The sequence below is a fragment of the Lissotriton vulgaris genome, unplaced genomic scaffold (genome assembly GCF_964263255.1).
Source record: "Lissotriton vulgaris unplaced genomic scaffold, aLisVul1.2 SCAFFOLD_9944, whole genome shotgun sequence".
Classification (NCBI taxonomy): Eukaryota; Metazoa; Chordata; class Amphibia; order Caudata; family Salamandridae; genus Lissotriton; species Lissotriton vulgaris.
This window is the reverse complement of record NW_028245105.1, coordinates 45,482-58,000: the sequence shown is the minus strand read 5'-3', so window position 1 is coordinate 58,000 and position 12,519 is coordinate 45,482.

Below are 12,519 nucleotides of genomic sequence, written 5' to 3'. Positions count from 1 at the left end.
AGTAGCGGACCGATGTGCGAATAGGCCGAAGGCAGCACAACGCGCCGAGATCCGGATGGCACCGAGTTAGTGTCCAGCAAGTTGCTGCACTGGTGTGGCTATCCTACAATGCTGCGCCGAAAGACGGCGTGTCCAGCTGAGTTGCGGTCACTCTTGCGGTACAGTGACTCGAACGCGCCGAGATCCGGATGGCACCGAGGTGGTGTCCAGCAAATTGCCGCACTGGTGTGGCCATCCTACAATGCTGCGCCGAAAGACGGCGTGTCCAGCTGAGTTGCGGTCACTCTTGCGGTACAGTGACTCGAACGCGCCGAGATCCGGATGGCACCGAGGTGGTGTCCAGCAAATTGCCGCACTGGTGTGGCCATCCTACAATGCTGCGCCGAAAGACGGCGTGTCCAGCTGAGTTGCGGTCACTCTTGCGGTACAGTGAGTCGAACGTGCCGAGATCCGGATGGCACCGAGGTTGTGTCCAGCAAGTTGGTGTGGCCATCCTATAATGCTGCGCCGAAAGTCGGCGTGGGGTGCCCCGTTGGCTTATGAGGTGATGTCATTAGTGGACCGATGTGTGAATAGGTCGGAACCAGCACAAGGCGCCAAGATCCGAATGGCAAGTCCTGGATGTTGAGTGCCTCAGTTGAGAGTTCTGAGCAGTGCTTGTAAGACTGTCTGAAGCTTATTTGCACCTGCTGCAGCTTCACTATTGCCCTGGTGTGGCCAAAGGTCGCACATGACATAGGCGGCCGGCTCCCGAGGTCCGGCGGAACTTTTTTCCTTTTCCTTTCTGCTTCTTTTCCTACAATCCGTTTCATCTGAAGACACGACCAGGTCCCTGAATGTGTGCAGGGGGACGCTATTGATTGAATGAAAATGGCGGCTTGACACAAAGCTGACTCAAGCGTTGCTGTTGATGCTATACAGACAAAAATTGGTTTTCAGTTTGTACATTCTTCAGGATTTTTTTTTCTATCCAAGTCTGATTGAGAGTTTGTAGAAAAATGGCTTCAGATTTTCCACATACTACTCTTCAACATTCTTCCTAAATGTAACAATGTGAAACTCACTAGGAGAACGGCTGTTTCTGTTTCCTTTCAAAATGCTGCCAACAATATTTTCTGAATGGAAGACACCATCTTGTAGCATAAAGGGCCGAAAGGGGTTCTGGTCTGGCCGATGGTTGGTGGAGACATTTTGACTATATCTTGGACCTGCCCGGCCTCGCCCAAAATGGCGCCGGTATAAATGGGACTCGTAACTCCTTGCCCGCAAATGTATATCTAGAAAATGTTATTGTAAGTGGCCCTGTCGTATTTTAATTACAAAATGTACGTCCACCGATTCCGCAACTGTTAGACACCTTTGTTCTTGCAACCTAATGGCCCGCTCGTTACGTTCCTCTACAGTGTAAATGTCTCCTCATCATATACGATTTCAGTTTGCTCCGTGGCCGGCCCACGTGGTTATAGGCCCGTATTTGTATACTGACATTTTCACAATAAAGGTTTTTAAAACAAAACACGGTAGTAGTATTTACATTGGTAAAGTTTTTACTTTTAGTCACTGTTTTCGAATCAGTAAAAGGCAAGTGAAATAAAGCAGTCCAATTACATGACGGATAAAAGGTATAATATGTAGGAACGCAGTAAAGATAAATGGTCAAGGGCAGTTGTGTTTTTCATTTCTGCAACATAAAGTGATCGATAAGAATCTGATAATCAGGCGTATCGGCGACTAAGACAGCAGGCCGAATCTGTTTTACTCAACGGCTCCGTCATGGAAGGAAGAAACGCCCTTTTTCTCGAAAAAGGAATATATTTTACTTGTAGGACAGTTGTAAATTTTCCGGGAAAGTACATTAGCCTGGAATATTATAACATATGTTTAAAAAAAAATAATGTTCGAAAACAATAAAAAGCGTAATTTTTAGGTCATATGACCAAGCTTTTCATCATTAAAATAACAAAAGTAAAATGAACCAATGAAAAGTTTTATTAACAAGTCACATGACCTGTTATGCTTACGTTACGCGCTGCGCGCCGCGCCTCGGATCACTTCCGGGTGCGCTAACGCGGCGTGTCATATAACGCATTACGCGACAACGTAGGTCAAGAATATAGTCAAAATGTCTCCACCAACCAGCGTTCGGAACACAACCCCTTTCAGCAGTCCAAAAAGTTCTGTTAAATGACAACAGAGGGGACAGGCAACAAGAACCATCAGTCAAAGAGGGGAGGGCAAGTTCTTCTCTTCCGGGTCATGTTGGGGCGCTACCGGAACTGATCGAATTGGTAGTCTACAGTGTTTCTGGATGTTTCAGACTAAAGCTGGCGTCAGCATGAGAGCACTACCATCTCGTAGCTCCGTCGTGGCCATTCCACGAGCAATCATGGCAGCCGCTCCCCACCAGAAGCCTGCGGGAGTCGGAGGCCCCCAAGACTTTTGTAGAATCTTCACGGCTGAGGGGACGCTTTCGAGAATGGGACCCAAGCCCTATCAGGGAAGCGTCCGAGTTCAAAGGTGTCCCAGGGCCATTTTAGTGGACCAGGCCCAAAACCGAAGAGCCGGCCGCCATTTTGAGAGTCCTGTGGCAGCCGCCTATCGCTGCACCGCAAGAGCGGGAGCAACTCAACTACATGATGAGCGAGACGCTGTAGTCGTAAGAGCGGGCGGTAAACAGCTGAATGGCGGAAGAGGCACAGTGTAGCAAAAGCGGGCGGAATGGCAACTGAAACGGTAAAGGGGCGCCCCACTACAACGTGTCTTCAGGTCAAACGGATTGTGGGACAAGGTCGAGAATTGAAGAGTCATCAAAAGGCAAAAAGTTCCGCCGGACCCCGGGAGCCGGCCGCCTATGTCGGGGGCGATCTCAGGCTACACCAGTGCTATAAGACTTGGGGAGGGTGTCGGAGCCAAGCGTCTTCTCCGAGTCCATGGCCATCACACCGCCCCTCAGGGGCCTCCGTCAAGCTGTTTAGGAAGGTAACATATCACATTGTTTTCTAATGCAGTCAGGTCCACAAACGACACTCACTTACTTTGAGAATAGTGAAGCTGCAGTAGGTGGAAATAAGCTTCAGACAGTGTTACAAGCACTGCTCAGAACTCTTAACTATGGCACCCAACATCCAGAACTTATGCCATTTGAGAATGGCAGTGACATTGAAGCAACTCAGGGACCAAAACCATTAACGTACTTTCACGTATGAAAATCTTACTTGGGGAGGGGGCAGGAGCGAAGCGCCCCCTCCCAGTCCGCGCCACCACACCGTATTTTGAAAATCTGAAGCCATCGTTCTACAAAGTGAACCAACCTTGGATTGAAAAATCTAGAAAAATGTACAAACTGAAAACCAGTTTTGGTCTGCATAGCATCAGTAGCAACGCTTGCTATCAGAGTGCATGAGTTTCATGCTCGATCGATTGAGCTAGCCGGATCGGGCAATAAAAAGTATAAAATAGTTATGTAAATAGTTATTTAATAAAATGTTTTACCCTGTTTCTTTGCTGGTGTGTTGTCTATATTTTTAATATTTGCATAGGGTTTGTCGTTATTTTGGGCGGGGTGGGTGACGGAGTCGAGCTGTCTTGCAGCCCTCATGGTGTGGAGCTCAGTTCATCTCACTATTTTCGTATTTCTCATGAAGGGTTGTTCCTAATATTTCTATTTTAGCGAGGTCAAAAAGAGATCCAATTAGTGGCCTACTGATTTTGCTCGATTACTTTTATTTTTTTACACGATTTTTCACTATCTGCAAAGACTAAACAGAGTATTGCGACTTTGTGCTTGTTTGTAAATAGAGAATGATCCAAAGAGAACCAATTCTAAAACAGTAAATGCTTGGATAACAATCAATCAAATGGAGAGACAAGCAGGCACGACGGATTACAACGGGGGCAAAGGCCTGCGTTAACTACCGTTCACTATCTGCAAAGAGAGAGTACTACTAAGAGAAAAGAGGGGAGGGGGGGGGCAGCGTTCAAAGCACATCAGCGTGCATAAATACGAAAATGTTTTTATCTATCACGTACTTGACATTTTAAAGCTTTTCATATTTGCTATTAAAAAACCAATGAAATTCACAGAAAAAACCATAGGTTATAGTGGATATATAGTTAGGAATTTGCATTTACAAAACCTTGAAAATTCAATGAAAAAAACATTGGTTTTAGGCCATATATAGTTAGGGATTTGCATTTACAAAACCTTATTTTACTCGCATAAAACCATTGAAATTCCATATATAGTTATAAGCGCTAACTATATATCGCGCACCCGCAATCCACTGCTGATGATGTCACATATTACATCATTCATGACATGGTTAGTGACATCACTGATGACATCACTGATGACATCTCAAATGACATCACTGATGACATCACTGAAAACATCTCATTTGACATGACTGATAACATCACTGATGATATCATTCATGTGATAATACCATGAACCTCTTCAGACTCTAATATAACGTTAGATACAATCAGTGTAAACAGACAGTCACAGACTGTCACTCATCCATGGAGTTACTCACACACCTAGTCAGTTATGCCAAAAATCAATCACACCTCCATTTTCTCAACTATACAGTTATACACACCTTACTTATTCAAACATATACTAACACATATTTACTTTACTCTCTTATACAATCTCTGATACATGTTCACAATGATCCATACAGCCACTCACACATTCACTGGCTCTTATGCACAGTTATTTATAGATGTCAACTCTCACATGTACTGTGTTTTACATATGTACTTAATTTGACATGTAGCACTGAGATATCCATTCACTCACTAATACACTCATGCACAGTCAACCGCCCATACAGCTGTTTGCACATGCACTTTTGAATCTATACATATAGTGAATCAACTACTCACACATCTATGTACAGAGTCACACACCTCCCAGCCACCCATACACACACACTCAGTTTCCCATACAAATACTTGGACAACCAATCAATAACCCATACAGTTACTCATATAGCTACTGATCAACATATGCAGCAGTTTGTAGAACAACAGATATAATGATGCACAAATTAAAACAGTTTAGTCACTAACCCATGCACTCAGTGAGGCACATTTAATCACTCAATCAGTCAGTCATGCACCTAGTAAATCCTTCATCCAGACACTTATATATCCACTCATTCTTCAATATGTAAAACATATTTTAACTTTACAGAAACATACAGTCACTGGATGTTGTAATCAGTGATGTCATCAGTGATGTCATTTGAGATGTCATCAGTGATGTCATCAGTGATGTCACTAACCATGTCATGAATGATGTAATATGTGACATCATCAGCAGTGGATTGCGGGTGCGCGATATATAGTTAGCGCTTATAACTATATATGGAATTTCAATGGTTTTATGCGAGTAAAATAAGGTTTTGTAAATGCAAATCCCTAACTATATATGGCCTAAAACCAATGGTTTTTTCATTGAATTTTCAAGGTTTTGTAAATGCAAATTCCTAACTATATATCCACTATAACCTATGGTTTTTTCTGTGAATATATATATATATATATATATATATATATATATATATATATATATATATATATATATATATTTCCTATCAGTTTTACATATATTGTAATGTGCAATGAAGACAAACGGCATCAGCAAAACCTCAGCACAGTTACTGAACTCTGAATTAAGACAAAGGGGCTATTGTAATGCATCGACTCAGAGTATGAAATCAGACTTTTGTAAAGCACAAGGTAGGGTTTTAAATTAAAATATAGCATAGCTAAAACCTTTGCATTTTTTTAAACAGAGTACTGGGTAGATGCAGAGAAATGCATGAAGCTATCAAATCTTGCTAGCCAGGCACATGCAGGAAATATAAAAAATATGACGTCTGTCCTCGATTGTGAAGTGCCAAGTTGTCTAGGGTTAGCTAAAGAGGGAGAGATACCTTTGAAATATTGGAGAGTCGTGGGGAACCTGTCATCTATTCTGGCACATTCACTGTTTTTCAATTGCAACTATTTGGGTTACAGTTAAAATGTTAGGTACCACCTTTTACATAGACAAAGTCACCTGTGAGCAAATGAAAGAATTTTGAAAAAACTCTAAGGGAAATGGGAACAGGCGGGTCTCAAGATGGCTGTGGTCTTTGGGAACTCTCCCTGTGAGCAGGCCCCTGCAGCCCCTGTGTGCATAGGACCCCCAACACTTCAGGTGGACCCCGTCCAGCCTAAGGCCAATTAATATTTGTGAGATATGGGAGACTCAGGGGCCCATGTCACATTCTGGAGGGGGGTTCCAACTTGTGTTGCACCGCTGGCCATATGGCATTTTCAGAAGGGTTATATCTGCGGTGCACCCACCCCTCTCTCTCTCCACCCCCCTCTCTCTCTCTTTCGCTTTCTCTTTTTTCTCTTTTCTCTCTCTCGCTCTCTGATCTTAGTCAGTCCTGTAGTGTGTGCAGCAGAAGGAGAAGCCACAGTGGAGGCAGTCCTATGTTTACCTCGCCTTTCAGAGTGCGATACCAGGGGATATCACCCCAGACCGAAGATAGCAGCAGAGCCATGTCTGCCCAGCAGGCTTGTGGACACGTAAGGGTTGGCTGATTATCATAGGCCACAAAGACGATTCCACACTTGTAGGGGAACACGTGGAGGGAGACACACCAGGGAGTCAAGTGCATCCCCAGGAAGATGTTTGGGGATCCAATGACGTCAGCGCTGCGCTGGCGATGTTGAGCGGCACCCTGGACCTTCTCTACTGGTAGATCCTGGAGCATATACTGACAAGGAGACACCGCAGACCATGGCATGGAGACCCTGGAAGACTACACTTGCCAGTGCATGATCTTTGGTGCTTCTTTGCTTTTTCTAGGCACCCAAAGCGTGGATATGTGGCAGCAAAGAAGATGAAGAGTGAATTCTTTTCACCCCGAAGACTGGGGCCTTGAGGAAGGTTCTGGGAGAACCTGAAAAGCCTGCTCTAGAGAGGTAGACATAGAGACAGTGGTTGCTCCTAGGCTAACCTGCTTGGTAGAAGGCTGAACATCTGGAAAGGAGAAGTACAGTGGAAGCAACTGTTCAAAAGGTAGAGAATTTGCTGACATAAGTGGTGGAGCTAATGGAGCGAAGAGAGCCATGGTCCCCCTGGCTTGCTATTTTATCCCCGAGGCGCCATTTGCCTGGTGCCCAATATGATTAGGATATTTGCTTGCATTTTCAGTTGAAATACAAGCATTATATTTGCCTAAGCAACATACCAAGTGGCTCTAGGTCATATGTACGAAGCTATTTAGTTTTTCCTAATGAACCGAATCACTATTTCGGGCTATTAAGAAATGCTAAATAGCCTTTGGCATGTACAAAGGCCTAAAGGTGGTCGCAAAATGCAATTTCTACACAGTAGAATTTGCATTTTGTGACTCCCTAAAACGGAAATAGCAAATAGGAATCACCTAGTTGCGATTTCCCAAGTACATGTACAAAGCATTTCCTAAATGCAAATTTGGCATTTAGGAAATGTTATTACCATCGACTCTTGGTAGATGGTAACCATATGTAGTTTTGAAAATACATCTGAAATGACATTTTTCCTTTGCCATAGATCACCCTCTTGCCCCGAGGGCAATTGAGCGCTGTACACAAGCACCATTTTTGTTCCTCTTTGATTTAGGGGGGCCTTAGGCTCATCGGGATGAATGCTTTTGCACTTCCAAAATTGTGATTTCCTATTAGGCCCATAGGAATTAATGGGTTTTTGCACTCCCAAAATTGGGATTTCCTATTAGGACCATAGATACGAATGGGTTTGCATTCCCTAAATAGCAATTTCCTAATAGCAATTCCCACTTTGTAGGAATTCCTATTTTTGTACATTCCATTTTGCAGTTCCTAAATAGCGATTTCTTAGGATTCATTATTTAGGAAATGCAAAACTGGAATTTCGTACATATGGCCCTATATGTCTAAAGATTTGTTTGCATACCAGAAATAAAATGCATTTCAATTCCTGTTGTCTGACTTGATTTGACTAAAGGGTACAGATTCTTCATGATTATGTGCTGCTGCTATGTCATGCAAAGTGACATGGAATGGTGCAAAGTCTTGATGGAGGATTTACAGCCTGATTCATCAACGGCCCGTTTTGCGAGTCTATAATAGCGATTCATAAGGAATCGCTATTACAGGCTCGCAAAACGGGATTCATGTAGGAATCGCAAAAAAAAATGCGATTCCTACATATTCCTTATTTGCGATTAGCAAATTGCTAATCGCAAATAAGGAATAACTCCCCTTTTATTCCTATGGTCCAAAGGACACCCTGTAGCGCCCCTTAAATGCAAATTCAAACAGGTGTTGCGCACCCACATGTCCAAAGGACATGTGTGTGTGCAACATGCAACTTAGAAAAATGCTTTTAAAAGCATTTTTCTAAGTTATCGCTATTTACCACGAGGTTTGACCTCGCGGTAAATAGCGGGCCGAAATTGCGAATTCGCTATTTAAAAATGGATGATGAATTGCATTTAAGGAATCTCAAATAGAGATTCCTTAAATGTAATTCCTCGCAAAATAGCGAAATCGCTATTACCGATTTTTGTATTTGGGATGATGAATCCCAAATGCAAAAATCGCACTCGCAAAGGGCCAGATTCTCAGAATCTGGCCCTTTGCGAGCGCAAATCAGCTTGATGAATCAGGCTGTTAGTTTCCATTTAGCTATATCCTCTGACTCTCTCTGTACACCCATTGCTCTTCTCTGAATATGTGGACCTTCTTTGCTATTACATGCATATTTATGTAGATTGCAATTTTTTATTGTAAAGCTATTTATAGAAGTACATCCTTAGCATTGTTAGAAAATGTATTTATGGCATTGTGGTACATTTCTGCATGTATAATTAAAAGTGTGGGATCACAAAGTTATTGACTTAAATGAAGAGTCACTTGTTCAGGAAAACAACTAAGTAGTCCTACCCAAGGACTCCATTATACCTTAATACACCCTTGTTTTCTGATTCTGCTGAGTGGCATCAACATTTTAATAGCTTGTTTTCAAGAGTTCTCTTTTGCTGGCGGCAGAGGGATCTACTCCGACGGCTCTGCTGTAGACATATAACTTTGATGAGCAGACACTATGTCTTAATGCATCAACTTAGCAAAGCTACCAAAGCGGGAGTTTGTTATTGAAAAACAAAAAACAAATGTCCCTGATCCTCTCATGGTGCATTGGAGAAAATTCTTTGGTTTCCACTTTGGTATTACCAGACTTTCCCTGCTGTCTCGAATTGGAAACAATAAGTCAGAACTTCTGCATCAAAACAGTGGACGATTTGTAGTATTTTTGACCAACATCCCAATGCCTGGCGAGCCATCGGTCTAAGGTTTCTAAGCCAGCATAGGATCTTTCATTGGAGCCATGGTGATTCACCCAACTCTAAAAAGAGCAGGGGAACCACACGTATAGCAAACAGGACAGCCACCGTGTTTTTGATGGAGTATTCTGTCCGTCACACTCAAAATGAGACCCTCTGTTTTGATTGACATGAGCAGGATAGAAGTAGAAATGATAGAGAAGGGGACCTTATTTAGGCCTCGCCGGGTGGTACGCCATCCCACAAGGAGGGTGGAGGACATAACACCGTGAATTGGTGATGAATGACAGATGGAGAATGGAGGATAGATTGAATGGGTGCGTGGATGGATGGAGTTTGTGGGTGGATGAGTAGACCGTATAGACAGAGAGGAGTAGAGACTGTGTGGATAGACCAACAGATGGGTGAAGGGTGTGTGAATGTTAATGTGGGTGGATGAATTATATATGCTCACATTGTGCATACTGGTGGACAATGGAATTGAGCTTACACCCTTCGAAATAGAATGTTTCCTGGAACATCACAAGTCTGTGGCATATCATACATAAGCCAATAGGCTTTAGGGGAAGAGCAAACCAGGTGTTAGAACAGCCTGTGCTTGGTGTTTTGGATGCTTTTGGAACAAATTATTAATATATTGCACCACACCTTTGGTGGCCGTAGAGAAAAGGTCTTTGCACTGCAGAGGCAGAGTGCTATGTTCTGAATTGTGTCTAATGGGAAGTACAGTCGACAGGGAAAGCTTATATCTGTTGGTAATGCCTACAGAGGAGGAAAGCTGATTGCGTTCTGTGTGGGCCAATGGGTGCTTATTAAGGATCTAGACTTTGTGGGGGAGGGGCATCCACAGTCTAAGGAGGTGAAAGCTATTGCTCTCAGGGCTCTGGGGATCAGTTTGTGGACATTGAATGGCTAGCTAGTGAGGGTGGTTTAGAGTTTGGTGGACAGAAGATTCAGTCGCAAACACGACAAACTGATGGTCCACCCACTCTGTTTAGAATCAGGAGGACCGCCAGCTTTCTGTCGCCAGAGCCCCTGTTGGCTCAGTTGAGTGAAAGCTACTTCCGACAGCTCAAAGGAGTAGCAGGTGTCGCAGTGAAGATGTCATAATACCCACTCTATATGGAGTGGGCAGTCTGAATGTTTTTTCACTGAAAGGAAAAACCTGTCCTGAGCTCGCCCCCCTGACTCTCTAGTTACAGGGAAGAAAAATCCAGACGTGGACTTGCGTTGTCACGTTCCAACAGTTCACTTTTTCTACACCTATTCATTGACATAATTGTATAACTTTTGTGAAATATGAAAATAAAAATAACCACTTTACTTCTCTATTCTGGACATAAAGTCACTGGCGGCCATGTTTACCCCAACGTTACCAACTCAATTATGGCCACTAATGGTGGTCTAAATGTTCAAAGGCCTCTCAAAATTGGCATGGCGGCCTTTATAGAAGCATACCACCTTGACCGCCCACTACCAGCTTAGGAGGTAAGCCTAATACCCCCCCAATACACCAGGTATCACCAGGCACATTGAGCGCCGATGAAGTCAGGTGCTGGTACCAGCAAGCAGAAGTGTCAAACTTGCATGTCCTTGTGGTGGTGGTCCTTCCTCGGCGTTGGGCATTGAGAGCCCTTCCCCAAATAGGCAATGTTCTTTAGACACCCTCCATTGCCCTCCCCAGTCTTGTCCAGAGTTGACTGCAGTCAGGGGTCAGGTGTAGGTGGCAAGCAAGAAGTTCTCTGAAGTGCAGCCTGAGGCACAGTTGGCCTTCCCTGGTGGGACTTCTCTTCTGGCATGCCTCCGTCTCCTTCGCAATCTCCCATTGGAGCAAGCCGCAATCGGGTGGCGGGGGCTGGCGGTGGGAAGTTCCAACTGACTTCAGTCTGTAGAGGTTACAAGGAGGCGCCTCTGACTCCGCCTCCTTGTACGGTGGATGGTGGGGAAACAGGGAACAGGAAAAGGGGCCAAAGGAGTGAATACTCATGGATTTTTTTATTGAAACAGTTTACTGCCAAGGCCCATCTCAGCTCGACAGGGGAACAAATGAAGCAAAATGCTTTGAAGTGAATCAAACACAAAAAACAAATATACATTTAAAAAAGCCAACAAGTCTTTTGACACAAAAGTGCTCTCACTACACAGCGTTCGCTCTATAAAGGATATTCAGGTGACAGAAAAGTGGCATATAATTAAATTTATTTTCAGATTCACCTAAACCCTTAACATAAAAACATCTTCATGCAGCAAAAGCAACTTGATAATTATCTTACAGATCATACTTCCCAATTAACACTAGAATTTTGGACCTGGCATAGCCATCCTGTGGGTCTCAAAGGGTAATGTCAAGACCAGATGCCATCTTCTGGCACTCATGGGGTATTGTCAATGCCAAATGATACCAGCAGTTCTGGGTGTGGAGTTACCACACTGCCACTACTATGGAACTTGAAATTGGGTCTACAGTGGATTGTATGACGTTACAACGCATGCTTTTACCCCACTTGCTGTTGCAACGTAATTTTTTACCCTGACTTGCTGTCGGGGATGCGCTGGATGTTGGAATAATATAATTTACTATTCCAACTCCAGTCTGTGCAACAGTAGGGAAGGTGTTGGAGTTAGATCCAACATCTTTTACCTCCTACAGCAAGCCATTTTTGTTGCAGTGGCATACGGTGTAAAAGCAAGTAATGAATGTGGTGCAACGGTTGTTTCCCCAACAGTGTGCTCGTACCCAAATCACTTGATAAGCCACCTCTTGTTATCAATTGGATTTGTGGTTTCAGCTTTATTGTCTTGAAGAAGCTCTTGCTGGTGTTTGATTGATGCTATAGTACTGGACATGCCATCCAAGCTTATTGGGTATCAAGTTTTCATGCGCACTAATCTGTTCCTTCTTATATTTCTGACATATTTATATTCACAGTTAGTATGATGAGTCTTTTAACTGGTTTATGATGCTGCATAATAGAACTTTAGTCTGAAAACAATTATAATGGGAGGCATATTGAGGACAAGTGGTTGGCCCTGAGAATATCTTCCTGGACTCCTGAGGCATTAAGATTGGAAGGATGCATCCCTGAGACTTGGTCAACACTCTGAAAGTTCCAAGGCAGGCTAGTCAACTTTAGTATTGATAGACTAT